The sequence below is a fragment of the Bos taurus genome, chromosome 6, assembly GCF_002263795.3.
Source record: "Bos taurus isolate L1 Dominette 01449 registration number 42190680 breed Hereford chromosome 6, ARS-UCD2.0, whole genome shotgun sequence".
NCBI classification, from domain to species: domain Eukaryota; kingdom Metazoa; phylum Chordata; class Mammalia; order Artiodactyla; family Bovidae; genus Bos; species Bos taurus.
Genome location: NC_037333.1, coordinates 95,974,497 through 95,991,595, shown reverse-complemented (window position 1 = coordinate 95,991,595; position 17,099 = coordinate 95,974,497). Strand labels below are relative to the sequence as shown.

Here is a 17,099-nt window from a genome sequence, read left to right as displayed (position 1 = left end):
CTGAGCTTACAAAAGTCATTTCTGTGATCTTGAAAACCCTAGGGGAGTGAAAAGGTAGTTTTAGGAAGACTACCCTTCTCTCTTCCTGTAGAAGTGGACTTAACGGTATACACAAATCACACAGTATTAAGAATATGTATAGCAAAAGCCACTTCTTAGCACTTTAGTCTGTAAGAGTCATGAAAAAGGGATAAGCTGGTACCTCTAAAGGGGATGAATTCATTCATTCATCCCACAGTTTCACTTGAGCACTGCCCTCTGCCAGCCTCTGTGTTAGATGCTAAGTATATATTAGTGAATAAATAGACACAGAGCCTCTCTCTTGCGGGGATGGTATACATAGAAACAAGTAAACACTGTGTAATTGTTAATTGAGACAAATTATATGATGAAACAGACAGCATAGTGGGTGGTATCTGGGATTGGGGGTGAGAAGGGCAAGGAGGCAACAGAATTAGGATTGTCACAGAGGCCAGGCAGAGGAGGTGACCTTGAACTGAGACCCAAAGGAGAAAAAGGAACATAGACCAGGTGGAGCATTTCAGGCATGGGCAACAATTACAAGCTAGAAGTAATTTTAAAATTAAGTATCTTTAAAAGAAATGTAATTATTTACCATAGCCCTCTCCTGTGTGCATGCCTGTATGTGTGTGTGTGTGTGTGTATCTTTTTCTGGCTAAAGATTGAATATCCTAACCAGGAAAGATTGACTAGAAACATTATGAATTAGGGTCTCCTTTCTGCACTGTTCTTAAGTGAGTAAAATTTCTTAGTTGAAATTAGATATTTTGCCTTGATTGTCTTGTCTGAGCCTGGATCCCTCTTTCAAAATGCAAGATTTGTGAAATGAGAACAGCTTTTAATTTATTCACATATAAGTTATGTAAATCAAGATAAAACATCTGACTTAAACAAATAAGTGATTAGTTTTGACAACAGGATTATAAAGGGAGGTTTAATTCATCAGTTTGTTGACCGTGCTTGGCACATAGTGAATGATCGATAAATATTTGTTAAGGAAACAAGTCATGCTGGAGTATTAATCATAATACTGTGGGGCTGAAAGAATCTGTTTAATATTGGAGTTTAGAAGAGTTTTTTTTTTTTTTAAGCCAAGAGTTTATTTATTTGTTGGTTTAGAAAAGTCTTATCTATTCCCATTGCAAACATAATAATTATTTATTTTTAATGATATGAATTCAGAAATTATAAATGCTGCTTACAAACTTATACTTGTTTTTCAATTGAACATCATAGTATTCTCTTTTGATGTATAAGGTATATATGTACATAATAATTATCATATATTATGCATTATACTGGGGCTTCCCATGTGGCTTTGTGGTAAAGAATCTGCCTGCCAATGCAGGAGACACAAGAGACTCGGGTTCAATCCCTGGGCCGGGAAGATCCCCTGGAGGAGGAAATGGAAACCTACTCCAGTATTCTTGCCTCTGAAATCCCATGTATAGAGGAGCCTGGTGGGCTGCAGTCCACAGGGTTGCAGAGAGCCCGACATGACTGAGACTGAGCATGCACACATACATTGTATTACTGTATAGTGTTTGTTGTTGTTGAATCACTAAGTTGTGTCCAACTCTTTGTACCCCGTGGACTATAGCACACCGGGCTTCCTGTCCTTCACAGTCTCCTGGAGTTGGTTTGAACTCATGTCCACTGCATCCTCTGTTGTCCACTTCTCCTGCCCTCAGTCTTTCCCAGCATCAGGGTCTTTTCTAATGAATCGGCTCTTTGCATCAGGTGGATAAAGTATTGGGGCTTCAGCTTCAGCATCAGTCCTTCTAATGAATATTCAAAGTTGATTTCCTTTAGGATTGATTGGTTTGATCTTCTTGCTGTCCAGGAGACTGCCAAGAGTCTTCTCCAGCACCGCAATTTGAAAAGTCTTCAGCACTCAACATCAGTTCTTCAGCACTCAACCTTTAAGGTCCATCTCTCACATCTTCACCTGACTACTGGAAAAACCATAGCTTTGACTATATGAACCTTTGTTGGCAAAGTGATGTCTCTGCTTTTTAATATGCTGTCTAGGTTTGTCATAGCTTTCCTTTTAAGGAGCAAGCATCTTTTAATTTCATGGCTGCAGACAGTGTCTGCAGTGATTTTGGAGCCCAAGAAAATCTGTCCCTGCTTCCACATTTCCCCTTCTACTTGCCATGAAGTGATGGGACTGGATGCCAAGATCTTAGTTTTTTGAATGTTGAGTTTTAGGCCAGCTTTTCACTATCCTCTTTCAAGAATCTCTTTAGTTCCTCCTCACTTTCTGTCATTAGGGTGGTATCATCTACATATCTGAGGTTGTTGATATTTCTCCTGGCAAACTTTACTGTATATACAAGCCCATTGCTATCCGGAAAAATTTCTCTGGGTAATTAATATATTGTGCTTATGTATAGTATACATAATTTTTGCAGGTAATAATTTTTGTTGGTAAATGATACATCGTGCTTATGTAAGGTATACCTTACATAAGCACGATGTATCATTTACCAACAAAAATTGTTGGTAAATTTTTGGTAAATACCAAAAAAAATGTATGTATACCTTACATAAGCACAATATATCATGCATGTATACTATATATAAGCACAATATATTATTTACCCACAAAAATTCTTTCAGATAGCAATGTGATTGTATATCTAGAAGTGTGAGAGAATGTAATAGCAATTCATCTTCTTTTACCATTTTCCTACGTATCCCACCAGATTTCACCTCATGAAATAAGATTATTTTCAATTACTTTGTTCCAAAGATTTATGTCCATTTGAGTATTTATACCACTATTTATGTCCATTTGAGTATATACACCAGAAGTATTTCTGGTGTTAGGTAACAAAACCACTCAAGATAAATGCATTCCTCTTGAATTTTATAAGCTCACCCCACTCCAGCACTTTTGCCTGGAGAATCCCATGGACAAAGGAGCCTGGTAGGCTGCAGTCCATGGGGTCGCTAAGAGTCGGACAAGACTGAGCGACTTCACTTTCATGCATTGGAAAAGGAAATGGCAACCCACTCCAGTGTTCTTGCCTTGGGAATCCCAGGGATGGGGGAGCCTGGTGGGCTGCTGTCTATGGGGTCACACAGAGTCAGACACAGCTGAAGTGACTTAGCAGCAGTATTATAACAAGATAAAGGAAATCAGCAGCTAGGCACAGTTCACTGTTGGGCCAAATCACCTCTGTAGTGAATGGGACACAAAAGAGGAAAGACCTTACAGCCCTTGAGTACGGATGAGCAATGATTCCCCTCAAACATCTTAAAGGCAAGCCCAGGAGTACAAGTTTGCATTAGGGACATGATGGAGAAACACGATAATTGATTCTGTAATGATTAAGTCCTAAAGAGACCAGATTAAATCCTTTATGTCTTCATAATCCCTTTATGCTTTCATAGAGCCTTTTGGTTCTAAATGGAAAAATTAGTTGAAATATGGGAGCTACTCTTTTTCATTGACTGGTCTTTGTTTTATTTCCCCTTGCAGACATTTATGCCTCAATTTTCCCTTCCAAAAAGTCTTTTGCTTTAAGTCTGGAATAATGGGTTAAACACAGATAGCTAACATCACCAATTCAGAGATTTAAAGTATTCCAGTTTTTTGAAAGTTCTCAGTATTACAATTCACTTTCCATTTTCCAGTAGTTCCAGCTTGAGAGAAAGGCTTTAAGTAAAGTTTGGATATTTTAATTCATAAATTTTGTAAGAAATAACTTTCTAGAAGTTAGAAAAGATGGGATTGCCATTCACTGATACAGTGATTATGGACAGTATCCATTGTTTTGGCTACTTTTCCAAGCAACTCCTATTAGACATTAGAGAATTTTCAGATATCAGTCAAAATGGTGCCTTCATTTATTGGGTTGGCCCAAAAGTTCATTAGAGTTTTTCTGTAAGATGGTTCAGAAAAACCCAAACTAACTTTTTGGCCAACCCGGTATTTTTAGGTTCTCATGATTTATTTGTTGAACTTTATAAAGTTTTCTGGCTGAGTTCATGACTAGTCTTGTCTCTGCTAATATGTGCTAACTACATTTTGGATCAGGTCCCCCTCTACACCCTCAATCTGAAAGCCGCTCGGTGTCTATTTTGTCTTTTTGTCAAAAAGGTGGTCTCTGATGAGTACTTAACAGTGAGCAAGAAAGTGAGGGGAGACTCCGAGCTCTCCTGCAATCAACAGCATGAGGGAGACAGGTAGTACTGAGAGAAACCAGAGAACAACATCTGAGGGAAATGACACATGTGGAACTTGGAGGTTCGGATTCAGGAATTCATGAGAGACTCTCAAACCCATGTCACTGCAGTCTGTGAGTTTGCTGAGGCCCCTGGGCTCAAATAAATGGCAAGTGAACCTAAGCGATTGCCAGGCAGCCCACTCATGCCATCTCTGTGCAGATCATGCCATCTCTGTGTACTTGTAGGACCTGAAGGGGTAGCTTACATGGTATAGTTACACCTCCCTGCTGTATTTGGAGGAACTTATATGCTCTAGTGGCATTGGAGAACTCTTGAAATTTGTCTTTTGCAAAATTCAAAGGGCTACTTTTTAAGATCAGGTTCTAGAATAACCCAGTGCTGTCCCAGAGAATTTTCTGCAATGATGGAAACATCCTATAACCTGTGTTGCCTGATACAGTAGCCAATAGTATGTATGTGGCTGTTGAGCCCTAGACATGTGGCGAGTGCCCTGAGGAACTGAATTTTTAGTTTCAACTTATTTTAAGATTAGATAGCCACATGGGTCTAATGACCACTGTATTGGATACTGCAGTTCTGGCTGATGTGGTTTCAACTGTGACCGCTATCTCCTGAGATTGGAATAATGACCTAGTGATGTTTGGGAGAACTTTATAGACAAGATAAGACCTGTGTTCAGTATCATGACAGAGTCATAGAAAATGAGAATGAGCTGGTTGAATTGGGGTGGATACAATGTCATCTTCAACTGCATAAATCTGCAATTGATCACAGTCTTTCATAGGGATGCGGTTGTGTGCCCACTGACCATTTGAGATCATCAGAAGCACACAGCCGTGTGGGCACGTAGCCCATTTTATAGGTCCTCAGCCTTACTGAACTATCATAAATCATGATGAGTCAGAGCATTACAGTATATCAAATACTCTGAAGTCTGATTTAAATTTATTATGATAACTATAGAAGATTTAGAGCTGGAAGAACCTTAGAGGTTGTTTCATGCTTCTCTCCTACTGGAGAAGTGAGGAAACAGGTGCAGAGGAGTTGCAGAATAGGCCATGGTAAATGTCAGAGCTGAGATTAGAACCCAAGATTCTTGACTTTGAAATCAGTTTTTTTCTCTCCAAAAGCCTGGTGTTAATTGAAAACTGGATTTTCCTCTTGGTGGATGTCAAGCTCAAAGACACTACCAAGCCAAAGAGTGAGAGAAGGAAGGATTTATTCCTTGCAGAGGTAAAGAGAACACTGGGGATATTTCTCAAAGCAGTAGGTCCCTAACAGCAAAACTGGGCAAGTTTTAAGCCAAGAGTGTGTGCTTATTTATGAACAGACTTCAGCTGCTGCTGCTGCTGCTAAGTCACTTCAGTCGTATCCAACTCTGCGCAACCCCATGGACTGCAGCCTACCAGGCTCCTCTTCCCATGGGATTTTCCAGGCAAGAGTACTGGAGTGGGTTGCCATTGCCTTCTCCGACAGTCTTGAGCAGTGTATGCCTATTCATGGAGGGCCTGGAGCAGAGGCAAATTCAGCACAGAGTTGGAGCAAAGACTGAGAGAGTCCTGGCTATACATGATTAAAATCAACAAAGGTCAGCAAAGGTCCACATCATCATTCCTTAGGTTCCAGTTAGTCTGGTGGTTGAGACTCAAGGGAGTTTTGGATCCTGCAAAATAGTTCAAGAATGTGTTTCAGTCTGATCTTTAGTTTTGAAATAGAACCTGGGAATCTTTACAACTGATTTATTGTCTCTGATATGGTTAAGTTATATTCTGGCCTGATGGAGAGCAAGGATTGGGACCAGGCTTAGATCACAAAATGGTTTAAGGCTTAAAATGGCTTCTCTTATGTCAACAAAGTGATAGCTGGTTCGCTTCTCCTGGGGGTCCCCGACCCTGTCTGCTTACACAAGTGTTCTTAAAGCAACCCACAAAGATTAAAGGCCTCCAGTCAAGTTAGTTTGGGCACCAGTCTGCTCTATTTTGATACGCCCTATTCACTGGTAGGAAGAAAAATGGTGCTTCCTGGCTTCTTCTAAGCAGAGTTGAGTGGCGCTTATCTGTTTCATTAATATTCACCAGGTGCTGGATCCTCAGAGTTCAGGCCTGTGTGAAAAGGACACAGAGAATGGTTTTGATCTGGTGATACAGACTGTGATATATCTGGAGGGGCACGAATGGGTTCCAAAATGAGCACAGTGCTTCTCAAGGCTGCGAACTGAATATCAAGGGCAAAGGTGGGCAAGAAAGAGCTCAGATCACATTTCTGTCCATGTTTGACCTGCCTCGAACACCAAGACAACCGTGTCTCCAGAGGTCAGACCTTTTACTGCAATTAAATTTTCTGTCTCTGTAGATGTTGTTTAGCAAACTTCAGCACTGGCAGAACAAAATTACAAGCTCATGCAGAATGTCTGGTGGAACACGGGCAGATTAATCAGAGACATCTGGCAAGTTGCTGGTATGACTGCCTTTCACTAAGAACACTTAGACTATCATTTGAAACTATTGTTCTTCGGAAAGGAAAGATAAAACAAAGACTTGCTGTTTGACTTCACATGTTGACTCTAGTGTTCGGAAGGACAATTAGTCTCATTTGTCACTCCCACCCCAGGAGCAAAATAGGTAAAAGTGGGACATGCTCGTGAGTCACCCTTTTAAACAAGATATGGAAAAACAGCAAGGAAGAGTATGTTTGTTATCATTTGTCCTTCGTTTCTAAAGCAGTGCTGAACATTTCAATCTGCCTTCTAAAAATGCGGCTCTTCTACTGAGCAAAAGTATTTCCATGGAATGAAGGGGCAGAGGAGCCTAGTGGGCTGCTGTCTATGGGGTCGCACAGTTGGACACGACTGAAGCGACTTAGCAGCAGCAGCAGCAGCAGCAGCAGCAGCAGCATACATCACTAATGATATGCCAGACACCACTCTGAGTGCTTCACAAACATGGAATTATTTAATCCTCAAAGCAAACATATGAGATGTATATTAGTATTATGACAATCATAATAGATATGATTATTATATACCATTTTATATATGAGGAAACTGAGGCATACAAAATTAAATAACTGCCTGAGGTTACACAGCTTTTACTATTGGAAGTGGGATTCAAAACCAAGAAATGTGCTATCTATTCAAGGAACTTCCTTGGTGATCTAGTGGCTAAGACTCTGTGCTCCCAATGCAGGAGGCCCAGGTTTGATCCCTGGTCAGGGAACTAGGTCCCATATGCTGCAGCTAAGACCTGATGCAGCCAAATATATAAATATTAAAAAAAAAAAGTCTGTTGAGAGCAAAGATTGTGTGTCACAGAACTATCTTCAATATCTCGTAATAACCTCAACTGGAAAAGACTCTGAAAAAGAACATTTTATATACATATTTATATATTATATATGTATATATATACACACATGCTGAATCACTTTTGCTGTATCAGTTCAGTTCAGTTCAGTCACTCAGTCATGTCTCATTCTTTGCGACCCCATGAACTGCAGCATGCCAGGCCTCCCTGTCCATCACCAACTCCCAGAGTTTACCCAAACACATGTCCATTGAGTCGGTGATGCCATCCAACCATCTCATCCTCTGTCCTCCCCTTCTCCTCCTGCCCATAATCTTTCCAAGCATCAGGGTCTTTTCAAATAAGTCAGCTCTTTGCATCAGGTGGCCAAAGTATTGGAGTTTCAGCTTGAACATCAGTCCTTCCAATGAACACCCAAGACTCATCTCCTTTAGGATGAACTGGTTGGATCTCCTTGCAGTCCAAGGGACTCTCAAGAGTCTTTTCCAACACCACAGTTCAAAAGCATTAATTCTTTGGTGCTCAGCTTTCTTTATAGTCCAACTCTCACATCCATACATGACTACTGGAAAAACCATAGCCTTGACTAGACAGACCTTTGTGGGCAAAGTAATGTCTCCGCTTTTTAATATGCTGTCTAGGTTGGTCATAACTTTCCTTCCAAGGAGTAAGCGTCTTTTAATTTCATGGCTGCAGTCACCATCTGCAGTGATTTTGGAGCCCCCCAAAATAAAGTCTGACGTTATTTCCAATGTTTCCCCATCTATTTCCCATGAAGTAATGGGACCAGATGTCACGATCTTCGTTTTCTGAATGTTGAGCTTTAAGCCAACTTTTTCACTCTCCTCTTTCACTTTCATCAAGAGGCTCTTTAGTTCTTCTTCACTTTCTGCCATAAGGGTGGTGTCATCTGCGTATCTGACGTTATTGATATTTCTCCTGGTAATCTTGATTCCAGCCCTGCGTTTCTCATGATGTACTCTGCATATAAGTTAAATAAGCAGGGTGACAATATACAGCCTTGACGTACTCCTTTTCCTATTTGGAACCAGTCTGTTGTTTCATGTCCAGTTCTAACTGTTGCTTCCTGACCTGCATATAGGTTTCCAAGAGGCAGGGTAGGTGGTCTGGTATTCAAGTCAAGTATACTCCAAAAAAAAAAAAAAAAGAGTCCATTGTAACAAATATACCAAAATGAAAATTAGAGAGGGTTCTTTATATTTTAGTTGGTTGGCCTTATAAAAAATTAGATATATAGTTAGAAAGAAATAAAGTGAAGTTGCTCAGTCGTGTCTGACTCTTTGTGACCCCATAGACTGTAGCCCACCAGGCTCCTCCGTCCATGGGATTCTCTAGGCAAGAATACTGGAGTGGGTTGCCATTTCCTTCTCCAGGTGATCTTCCTGACCCAGGGATCGAACCCGGGTCTCTCTCATTGCAGGCAGATGCTTTACCTACCCTCTGAGCCACCAAATAGATACATTTTTAATTTTTTTTGGTATGGTTGCAAACAGCTCCCTGCTATTGTTATTTCTTCCTAAAAACTGTGCTTTGAGAAAATGATGCCCTGTTATCAGTTTGCAGTGGAGGAAATTTTTGCTGAATGTGGAAGGGAAACAAACCTTTTTTTCTTCCAGGAGGTAGTGACTTAGATGTTGCTGTTTTGAGAGGGTCTTTATTTACATTTTACATAGATTATTGCGGATTTTTAAGAGTGTATGTACAGACTCTTAATTATTAGTTGGACAGTTAACAACATTCATGCATATGCTTGTGACTGTTGTCTTAACCTATGTCTTCAGACAAGCCAAAAAAAAAAAAAAAATGAAGCTCTCAGTAAATACAAGGGAAGGAAAGAGAGAAAGGTCCAGTTATGAGGTGATATCATGGCCGTGAAGCTGTGGGTGAAGGGATCTGGATTCTGTGTCTGCTAAAAGTTGTCAGAGTGCTTGAAATCAGAAGGTTATGTTTAATAGCAATAACCTGCATTTAGACATCCAGGTCAGAGCTGGCTACTCAGGAATGGGGTGAGAAGACCAAGTGTTTGGCTAACTGCTAGAGGTCTGTAGTTTAATGTTCATTATCTCATGGAGACTGGAGGTAGGTGCTAACTTTAACCTTAGACCAAAGGTGAAATGAAAGGTCAGAGGCATTCAACAGCTTGCTCAAGGTCATCTGCTGAACCAAGTTGCCAGTGCGAGTCTGCCTGGTGGGGAAAGGTGTGTTCTCTGCACTCTGTGCAGCCTGCAAAGTGAATGGTTCCCCTTGGGGTTGGGCAGTGGTGGGGGAGGGGATGGGCAGTGCTTTTCAACTTCAGCACCCAGCCCCTGTCACTTCCTGCCCTGCCTTTTCTTCCTTCTCTCTAGAAGCCAAAGGGCATGGGCTCTTCTCCCCCTGCACCCCACTGAGTCCCCTGTCAACCTCTCAAATTACCTTCAGCTTGGTTTATAGTCTCTCTCTGTTCCTTCTCGCTTTATCCTCACATCTCCCAGTCTATCAGTCGCTAGATGTTAGAAAAAATGTTTAATTAAGCCTCAGGAAACATTCAGGACTTGAGGACTAATCATTGTGAAGAATAAAAAATCTAAGCGCTTTTTGTAAGTACTGAGCTAACTCGGAGCCCCCTTGCCCTCGCCTGGCATTTGACATTCCTGAGTTATAGCATGTTCTATGATATTTTTATATTATGCAAAACCCACAGCCATTTTTGACCCAATATCCTTGGATAATTCCCTTTACGTCTTCAGATGGACACATTCAGTTCAACAAATGTTTACTGAGTATTGAATTCTTTAATTTTGTTCTTTTCTTTCTTAGTTCTTTTTGTATTCTCTCCCTCATTTCTTTCACTTACATGTTTATTTTGTTTGCTCCTAATTTTCTTCCACTATCAGCATTAGACTAGTTTCAGTGGCCATAAGTACCAATTTCTAGTACCTAATATAGGCCAGGCAAGCCTGCTGGGTGAGTGTTATTGTATGAGGCTTACCGAGCATAAGTACCCAGCCCATGTTGGTTTTCAGTAGTTCCTGAAGATGGGTAACCGTTGCCTAGATGCCGAGACAGCTGCCGCGTAATCAGAACAACTCTGAAACCTGCACTCATTATATTTTGCCTGCACTCTTTTAAATTTATAGGATATTTATAGCAGTTTGTGGATCTGCTTGCCTCTAAATAAGTTACTCCAGGTGAATATAGCAGGGCTGGCTTTGTTGTTGTTTTTTTAAATTTTTATTGGTATATAGTTGATTTAAAATGTGTTAGTTTCTGCTGTACAGCAAAGTGAATCACCTATACATATATCCACTCTTTTTTAGATTCGTTTCCCATATAAATCATTGAAAAAGTGAAAGTAAAAGTGTTAGTTGCACAGTCGTGTCTTATTCTGCAACTCCATGGACTGTAACCTGGCAGACTCCTCTGTCCATGGAGCTCTCCAGGCAAGAACACTGGAGTGGGTAACCATTTCTCTCTCTAGGGGATCTTCCTGACCCAGGCATCAAACCCAGGTCTCCTGCATTGCAGATGGAGTCTTTACTGTTTGAGCCACCAGGGAAGACCATAGTCATTGCAGAGTATTAAGCAGAGTTCCTGTGCTATACAGCAGGTCCTTATTCGTATCCTTTTATGTCTAGTAGTAGGTATATGTCAGTCCCAATCTCCCAATTTCTCTCTCCTTCTCCACCACCTTTCCCCCTGGTAACCATGTTTGTTTTCTGTATCTGTGACTCAATTTTGGTTTTGTAAGTTCATTTGTATGATTAGATTTTACATATAAGTGATATAATTTGATGTTTGTCTTTCTCTGTCTGACTTAGTATGATCGTCTCTAGGTCCGTCCATGTTGCTGCAAATGGCATTATTTCATTCTTTTTGATGGCTGAGTAATATTCCATGGTATATATACCACACCTTCTTTATCCATTCCTCTGTTAGTGGATATTTGGGTTGCTTCCATGACCTGGCTATTGTAAATAGATAGGAGGGTTGGTTTTGAATGACTGTCCTGGGGGACTGGGCAGAGCCACTTATGGCTTTTAAGTGTTTTCTGAAATGAGTTACTCTTTCCTGACCCATTTTTTCCTTCACACACATTTCATGCCATTCCAGACACTGCCCATTTCCTTGCTAGAGTGCCAGGCGAGAGTGTGGCAGAAATAGCGTGAATGAGAAGACAGTGGCCTTTTCTCCTAGCCTGTCCAATCAGAGTGAGGCATCATCACTGACTTCTGCCAGTGCAGTCAGTTTCCAGAGCTGCAAAGTCTGAGCAGCATAGCTCCTATCGCTGACTTTTTCTAGCATTTTAAACTGCAGTTGAATTCCCAAAAAGGGGGAAAAAAATCTAAAGCCAAGGAAAAGTTTTTAGACTCTGGAAATACCTTCTATGTGAAAGATACATTTGTTGTAGTTATCTTTTAACTAAACCTTTTTCTTTTTTGAAGTCTTATTTTAAGATAATTTGTCTGCTCCCCTCCATGCCAACTTTCCTTAGAAGCATTGCTGAGTTGTAGATTTTTCAGCATAGTCTTGCTTGACAGAGTATTTTTGTTTTTGTTTTTCAAGATCTATGGTCAGGAATAGCCAGGAGATAATTTATATGTAATTCATATTAAAGTGTGAATGATCAGGAACTCCTGATTTCCTTTGAACTCTTCTAGGAGTATTTGTCATGACACATTTATTGTAATTAGTAAATTTCAGGCACCAGTTTTTATCAAGCTCTGAGAAATATGGAGGAAAAGATCGGTAGTTTCTAGTCTCTTGTCTCCAGATGAGGTGAGGAAAAGAGAAATAAAAAGTGAGCAGGGAAAGATACTATTTGATATTTCTTGGAACTAGAAACTCAGAGAAACTCCAGTGGGTTCGTTTTCTATTGTTGGATAACAAGTTATCACAGATTTAGCAGCTTAAAGCAATGCGTATTTGTTATCTTAGCATTTCTGTGGGTCAGGAGTCAAGGCTATGAGGTCATCTGCTCAGAGTTTCACAAGGCTGCAGTTAAGGTATCCACCAGCTGTGCTCCTTTTTTAGAGCTTTCTCTAAAAGGAGGATGTCCTTCTCTAAGCTCCAGTGATTGCTGACAGAATTCAGTGCCTTGTGGTGGTAGGACTGAGGTGCCCATTTTCTTGCTGGCTGTCAGCCAGGGTCTGCTCTCAATTCCTGGTATGAGATCTGCCCACAGTTCCTGGTCACATATGTCCTACACAGTGGCCATCTCCCAACAAGGCCACTAACTACTTCGGGCCACCTGGAGAATCTCTTATTACTGTTGGCTAAAAAGATGAAGTCTCATATAACATACACTGGCCAACCCTACCATCACAGTTGCCATATTCTGTTGGTAAGGAGCAAGTCCCAGATTCCCTCTCCACTCAAGGGGAGTGGATTACATAAGAGTATTACACCAGATGGATAGAGATCATGGGGCCATCTTGGAGTTCTGCATACCATACCAGCTCCTTTGCATCTCTGGTGTGAGATTCTCTCGCATAGAATGTTGGCCATGCTGGATATGTAAAGCCATATATAAAAAGCCCAGAGTCTTATACATGCATATTCATAGCAGCATATTCACATGATCCAAACGCCCATTGATGGATGAATAGATAAACAGAATGGAGTGTATGCATACGATGAGTTATTATTCAGCCTTAAGAGAGTTATTATTATTATTATTCAGCCTTCCTTTTCATACTACAATATGAATGAACCTTGAAGTCATTATGCTAAGTGAAATAAGTCAGCCTCAAAATAATAAATATTATTATTCCACTTTATTTTAGGTACCTAGAGAGTCAGATTCCTAGATACATAAAGTAGAATGGGTTTCCAGGGGCTGGGAGGAGTTATTGTTTAAGTTATTGTTTAATGGGTACAGAGTTTTAGTTATTGTTTAATGGGTACAGAGTTTTAGTTTGGGAAGATGAGAAAAGTTCTAGAGATGGACAGTGGCAACAGTTGCAAAATATTGGGAATGCATTTAATGCCACTGAGCTGTGCACTTAAAAATAGTTGAGATGGTACAGTTTGTGTTGTGTATTTTACCGTAGTTGAAAAAAATTAATGCCTGAGGCTGATTTGACAGCATGTCCCAAAGTGCCAGGCTGTTTCAGATTCCATATAGGATGCTGGGAAGAAGGAATAAGAGTAATGATTGTCACTTTCCTGTATTTATTGGTTATCTTGTAAAGGACAATCATATGTAGCAAAGTCTTGTGAAAAATGAACATCAATTGATTATTAATTAATCAGCTGCTAATTTCTGAATAGTAACTGATTGATTGCTTGTTGAGCCTTCAATGGAGGCTTGTTCCCAGCACTGTGGGAAAATAGAGGGAAAAAAGCAGCTTCTGACTCCCTTGTGTTTTCTTGTTTACAGCTGTAATTCTTAAGTGCAAATGCACATTGTAATCACCAGGGGAGTAGTAAAAAATACTGATGTCCTGGTGCAACCCCGAAGGAATCTGATTAAATCCGTTTGAGGTGAGGACCCTGGGTACAGGATTTATAGACGGTCCCTTGGTGATTCTAATGTGCAGTGACAATTGAGAACCATTTTGTTATAGGAACAGGCCTTCCTGCAGCTGACCCCAGAAATATTCAATTTGACACTTTAAGAGCAATGCTCATTACTGACGTCTAAGAGAACTATTTACTATTTCTACCTAATTACCACGCAGCACAATGATGATAATGCCCATCATTGTGTGTGTCAGATTAACAGCCTTAGAAGCTGTGGTTGTTTTCAACATTTCATTGTTCAACTCTATTCTTGGATGCTCCCAGGAACTGGATCATCTGCACACATTTAAGAAAGGGAGAGAGAAATGTTGTAAGCATGAAGTAACAGTAAACATGATTAAATTACAACTATACTTAATTACATGGGCCATATAGAGTAAGAGGGTTGACAGGAGGAAGTCATGCTCATTTTCTGATTACCCATGGAATGACCTCATCTTTTCATGCTAGCTTCTCAAATTATAAACGTGTGCATTTGTTAGCTATTATTTCTTGTTGGTTTATTACTCAAAAAGTTTTGAAAGTGAAAAGTGAAAATGTTAGTCTCTCAGTCGTGTCCGACTCTTTGTGACCCCATGGACTGTAGCCCACCAGGCTCCTCTGTCCATGGGGATTCTCCAGGCAGGAATACTGGAATGGGTTGCCATGTCCTCCTCTGGAGGATCTTCCCAACCCAGGGATCGAACCCAGGTCTCCTGCATTGTAGGCAGATTCTTTACCATCTGAGCCACCAGAGAAGCCTTATCTTGCTTATTTTCTGTGCCTGTTTTGTGGGTGACTGGCATTTCCCATTTCCACTCTTCTCTGTACCCAGATTTTGTGAGCTGGAAATTAAATGTGCTTTAGTGTTAGTTCTGTTGAGTCCCTACGTTGTGCCAGATGCCATTCTGGATTTTAGGTAGAGGATGAGGAAAGGGTAGTCACACCCTTGAAGATCACAGTCTCTTTGGGGAAATTAAATATATTGCAGTCTTGCATGATTGATGTCCTAACAGATGGGTGTATGAAGGAGAGAAGGAGCACCATTTGCTTTGTGGGATCAAGGAAACCTGAATGGAAGAGCTGGTGTTGACCTGGGTTTTGAGGAGGATTGGATGGCTGGGGGACAAAGTAGCCTGGTACATCTGGAGATCTGTGAGCCTGGGGTACCCTGAGCATAGGGAGGCTGAACAGCCGAGGGATCTGGACTGTCAGAAGTTTTATTCACATCATGAAGAGTCTCCTTTAATAAATAGCAGTGGATCTCAAGTATAGTACTTTTAGAGCTGTGTTAACTCAGAGATTTTTAAGTTGCTGGTAACTTGCTGACTTATAATAGTACCACTATCGCTTCTGTGATATATTTTATGTGCCAGGCCATATCATTAGTGCTCTGTATGGTTAACTAACTTAATTCTCATGGAAATCCTGTGACCTGTGGACTGTGTTTATTGTCATTTTACAGCTGAGAAAACTTGAGATTAAGTGACTTGCCCAGGGTTCCCCAACTCATAAGGGACAGAATTAGGAATCAAGCCCTGGTATTACAGCTTTAGATCTTGGGCCCTCGACAAATATGCCTTATCATATGCTTTCTATTTGTATATACGAGTAAGCTATGAAATGCCACACAAGTAAATTTGCCTTGGCCTTTGTGCTCACAAGAAATACTTGACAGATAAGAAAGTAGGTGGAGGCCCCTGGTCCCTGCTGGGCACTGAGCTTTGTGCAAAGAAGGTTGCAAGACACATTCTATGACCTGACAAAAACAAACAGTGAGAACACAGGGCTGTAGTAAACAGGACCGGTGAAGGAAGATGGAGAGCCTGGCTTAACAAGAACTGTCAGTGGACTTTGACAAATTAAACTTCCTGAAGCAACCGAGAGGACAGGAATTTATTGCTTCAAAGAATGTTGATTATGTAAGTTGGGGGTATAAAAGGATTACAAAAGGATTACCAGTGGACCTGCCACTGATGGGCATCAATTCGAGATCCAGCCCTATTGGAGGAACTTTGAACTGAGCATAGGGTCTTTGCAGCGCTTCTTTGTGGTTTCCAGAACTTTTCCCATCCCACTCTTCCCCACACAAAAGCATGCTATGATTACTGCTATTGCCAACTACGAGTGTTACTGCCATTTATTAGGAATATATTGGCATCTTATCTTAGTTAATGTGCATAGCATCTGTATGACATAGGTTATGATTACTCAGCTCTGTTTACAGGGGAGAAATCTGAGGTTCAGAAAGTTTAAGCGACTTGACCAAGGTCACGCAGCTAGGAAGTGGCAGAGCTGGAATTTGAACCTAGGATCTTCTGCCTCCAAAGCCATATACGCATTTTAGCTTTTAAATGAATTTTTAATTGATGTGCTCAAATCGTAAAATGAACACACCCATGTAACCTCCAAACAGATCAGGAAATAGAATCTTCCTTACCAGTACCTCAGAAGCCCCTCTGCTCCCTTGCAATCCCTAAACATTATCTATTTCAAATGTGTATGTGTCATGCCCCACTCTTTGTGACCTTATAGATTGTAGCCCTCCAGGCTCCTCTAGCCATGGGATTCTCCAGGCAAGAATACTGGAGTGGGTTGCCATGCCCTCCTCCAGGGGATCTTCCTGGCCCAGGGATCGAACCTGCGTCTCTTACATCTCCTGCACTGGCAGGCAGACTCTTTACCCCTACCACCACCTGGGAAGCCCATTTCAAAGGTAGCACTCGTATTATCAAAGATTACTCTGCCTATTTTTTAACTTTATGTTAATGGAATTATAGAGTATGGACTCTAGGAGTCTGACTTCTTTAGTTTATATACTGAGAGTCATTTATGATGTTGTGTGTAGCAATGGTTCACTATTATCATTGCTCTATAGTGCTTGTTGCATGACTGTGCCATCGTTTATCAGTTCAACTTATTGATAGACATTTGGTTGATTCTGGTGTTTCGCAAATTTAAATGATGCTTCCATGAGCAGTTTTGCACATATCTTTTTATTTATATATGATTTATGATGGGTGTATACCTAGGAGTGGGCTTCCCAGGTGACTTAATAGTAAAGAATCCACCTGCCAA

The 17,099-nt window shown here is 40.7% G+C and overlaps 1 protein-coding gene across 2 annotated transcripts in view; it reads left to right on the top strand.

Moving 5' to 3' along the window:
* The window catches only part of PRKG2 (protein kinase cGMP-dependent 2), a 136,439-nt gene that overhangs the window by 12,121 nt on the left and 107,219 nt on the right, over nt 1-17,099 (top strand). The gene's annotated exons all lie outside the window — the stretch shown is intronic.